The sequence below is a fragment of the Pagrus major genome, chromosome 17 (assembly GCF_040436345.1).
Source record: "Pagrus major chromosome 17, Pma_NU_1.0".
NCBI classification, from domain to species: domain Eukaryota; kingdom Metazoa; phylum Chordata; class Actinopteri; order Spariformes; family Sparidae; genus Pagrus; species Pagrus major.
The window spans coordinates 9,118,982-9,123,208 of record NC_133231.1 but is presented as its reverse complement, the minus strand read 5'-3'; positions in this window follow the sequence as shown (position 1 = coordinate 9,123,208).

The following is a 4,227-nucleotide window of genomic DNA, read 5'->3' as shown; positions in this document are numbered from 1 at the left end:
TCTGGAGGTGGACTAACCCTTTTACAACAGTGACTCCTCACCAGACAATCAACAGCTCTGCTCATTTGTTCAAAAGTGTAAAACGATCTGTGTTTATGTTTTCCTGAGATGTGACCTCTTGAGGTTGTGTAAATACTTCTCTCAGTAGCAAATTTGTCTTTGATTACACAATTTCTTCCCATTTGTTATCCTGTTGCAAAGCAGGAAATTAGGGTTCTTGTGTTTTAACCACAGTGGATTACCTATTTGTGTCAGAGCATTATAGACTAATGCGTCCTCGTCACAACCTCCACAAAATGTATGATACACACTTGAGATGAATGAGCAGGGTTGTGTGTGTGTGTGGTGTGTGTGTGTGTGCGTATAGAAAGGTCTTGCGTTAATAAGGAGGCTTTAACTTAATCATTGTAGTAGCAACGGACATGGTAAATGTAAATGTAAATATGAAAGCTTTGTGGTGTGATGTCACTCTCACAGTGAAAGACATCCGGTCAACATCTGGGTTCACTTAGAAAGTGCTGAGTGAGCGTTGCACTGTGGGACTGACCTGAGAGATAAACTCATGTCAAACACAACACAACCACAACCGCGTCTCTGTGTGCTGTCATTTCTAACACACCCAAGAGTGTTATGTACAGTAGACGGTGTGTGTTATGCTCATAACACCTGTTTAGGACACCAAAAAGCTCATCTTAAAGCCACAAGGGGAAAAACATACCTTTAATAAGAAATAAGAAAAGTTTGGGTGGCCTGCTGGTATGAGATCATGACCTTTGCTGCCCTGCATTTGACAAATGTCACCTAATTTTTAGCTATGCTTGCAGAGTTTTGGGGTTTTTAGTCAAACGTCTCCACTAATATTAGATGGATTGTCATGAAATGTGCTGCTGCCAATTTAGTTTGTGACCAAACACCTGCAAAGACAGAGATTTTCAGCCTCTGTACATTGTGTGTAGTGCTCAAAAGCTTTGCATTTAGCTCTGAGCCCAGCTGTGGTTACAGTGCCACTAGTGTAGCTGTAAACTCTTTGACTTAATTGTTTGTCAAATTACTTGATGGTGGACATAAGTAGCAGCCACCAAGGCTGAATCTAATCCCAAAGAAGCTTTTCCACAAATGGCAGCTAGACGGTTCAAAGAAAACTCACAATGTCAATATTTTTCGCTCTCAGTGAGATAAGGCCTTGTTGCTAATTTTACTTCCCGTCTGCAGTAAACCCACATCCAAGCTGCAAAACATTCCCCGTCTATGTTTTTCTCGGTCTATGAATGAGATTCGTTTTCTCCTGAAAATGAGTTGTGACCCTCGTCATGCTCTTGACCCTTAATTACAGAAACCACGCGTGAACTGGAGTAAATGGCTTCTTTGTTGACAGCTTTCCAGCAGCTGACTGTAAATCAACTCCAGGGAGCCTGTTTTCTTATTAGGGTTAGGAACACCTCCTTGTTTATTTCCCACTAATAAAAGCTCTACTCACTACTTGTCTACATCACAAAAGCAAAATGTAGAGCAGGTTCACATGATGAATATGGAACAAGTGTAATGTGGAGAACACAAGTCTGCAGGCCAGCTGCACTACAAACTGCATCATGTAGAGCGAAGCCTGCTGGAACGCAGTTTATACTGCAGCTACACTGGATCAACTTGTGATTTATTTATTTATTTATTGGAGATGGCTGAACGACATTGTAGAACGTTATGCTAACTTCATTTATTGCACAGAATGCAGATTCACTGTAATCAGTGAACATTTACCTTCTTATTCTGTATTTAAATTTGTCATGGCATGCATACTAAGTCAGAGGTATGAAGTCACTGTAAAGGGCTCTCTAAAGGGATTACGCCATTCAGTGTTTGTGGTGAAAAATGCAGGTAAAAGAATCATTTTAAGGCAAGCTTAAATCTGTTTTTTAAATACCTACACGGTTGTCTAATTAGTTTTAATATATCCCAGAGAGTCTGTTGTCGGATTTGACATGAAAATAGAGTACTCTGGTTTGCATGATTAGTGATATGTGTTGCACAACTCAAACACTGCGTACAAAACAGCTGTGAGTGCAGGTACCAGCTGCTGTATCAGAACTGCTGTAGGAGTCTCAGTGGATGAAGATTTATTCAGGATAAACAGCAACACAAGGAACAGGGAACCAGCAGGATCAGGGAAACTCGACAGCAGCATCAAGGAAACAGATGTCTCAACAAAGACTGAACTAAGAACTGGACTTAAGGACAAACTAAACTAACGAGGGGATGAGGTGCAGGTGGAGTGAGGTGGAGGAACACAGGTGAGAGTAATGAGTGGAAAAACACTGTGAAGAGGGCAGGGCTAATGGAAGGGATACAGCGCAGGTGTGAAGGGAAGCAGACTGGGGATTAACACAGCGAACAGGGCTGGACTAATATGACAGATGCAAGACAGGTGTGGAGGGAAAATCAGGCTGGTGAGGAGAACAGACAGGAGGGAAACAGAACAAGAGATACCACAAACACCCAGAAAACACATCAAACACTGATAAAATGAAACAAAAGTGGCGGGGCCAGCTTGTTAGCATTGTCACTAAGAGCTTGTTGCCATGATAGCATTAGGATTTAGCTCTGCCCATGTGCAGCTTCCCAGAGCTTCAAGCATTGCTGCACACTGTTACCCAGGAATTTCACTGGTTGCATGTGCGTTGTGGAATGGTTTTGCTCCGTGCTCCCTCGCCCATCAAAACCCACCAGCTCCGTTTTGAGTGCAGCACAGTGTTGCACTGCCTGACAGCTGGAGTGGTGAGACCGAGGAGTTCCCATGGTAATTACAGAATCACGCAATTGCAATTATACATGTATATGTTATAAACACAGCAACAAACAGACAGAAGGTTAGTATTCCCAACTGAAGGATTAGAAGAAGGGTGGACTTGTTTTATTATGAAAATTAACCGGATGTTATGATGTTGTTTCGGTGTCTGACTTCCTGTCTACTCTGTGCTGAATTTGGCTGAATTGATGAGGCGTGCTCTGGCCAAAATAGAAGCCTTGTGTATCTGACACGGAAAAGTCCGGACTGCCAGAGCTGCAACAGAGTAGATACGCAACGCAGCGGAGCCAGTGGATGTACACACATAGACTAGAGTGAAACCTCTCAGCTCCACTGCTGTGGCGGATCGGAGACGGACTGTACATGGATCTGGTGGAATTTAAGGGTTACTGTCTTGTTTAAATTAGACTTAAGAGATACCATAAGTCAGAGTACAGAACACTTATTCAGTGGTGATTCACAAACATTTGGCAATTGAGCACTAGGTTCTCAGTGGACCCTCTGGAATTTAAAACCTTTAATATTCACCACAAATATTCAGCCACAACTCTTTTGTCTCCAACAGTCTGTCTTCCTCACCAGCATCAGTCACTGTCACTGGGTTAGATGTGTGGGAATGTTCTTTGATGCTCGATGACTTTTACTGCAGCTGAAGTGCTGGAAGTAACGTGAGAGAGATTGTGGTCAAACAGTAACTTCACAAGAATGATGTGCATTTGGCCCACCTGTGAGAGAACGCACACTCACCCATGGACGTGCGCGCGCGCGCGCACACACACACGCACACACACACACACACACACACACACACACACACACACACACACACACACACACAGTATTTCTGTCTTTACTTTTTTTCTTTTGCTTTTATCCTGTTTCTCACATTTTCTCTCGCACTTGTCTTTTGAGTTTGAGCCAGTTAAAGCTGTAGTTCTCGTCAAAGAACTAATCCTATTCTCCATCAAACACACACACACATACAGACACACTCGCACATGCACTGGGTCATGGAAACTAGGGCAATGGAAAGCCCCTTTTCTCCCTTTTTCTCTCTGTCTGTGTTGTTGAGTCAACTGCAGCACTATCACTCCACATCAGAGCTGCTTTCAGTAATGCTACAGTTACACACTGGCAGGATGGTGGAGGTTCTCCAGCCTCCATCAGTGATGCAAAGACCTCTTCAGCCCGCTGCTTGCGTCTCTAATCGGGTTTCAGATTCAATTTTACAATCTGATTTTCTGAAGAAATCCCCTGTGAGGTAAGAAAAGTTCAGTGCAGACCATAAAAGAAAGACATACAGTGGTTGCATCTGCATAATGTAATAGTGTAGAGAGTACAGTAAGTAAAACAAAAGGCTTTTGGCAGTTGCTTTCTTCTGCACAGCAGTGTAACATATGGAGCTACGGGACAGAATGGACATGTGG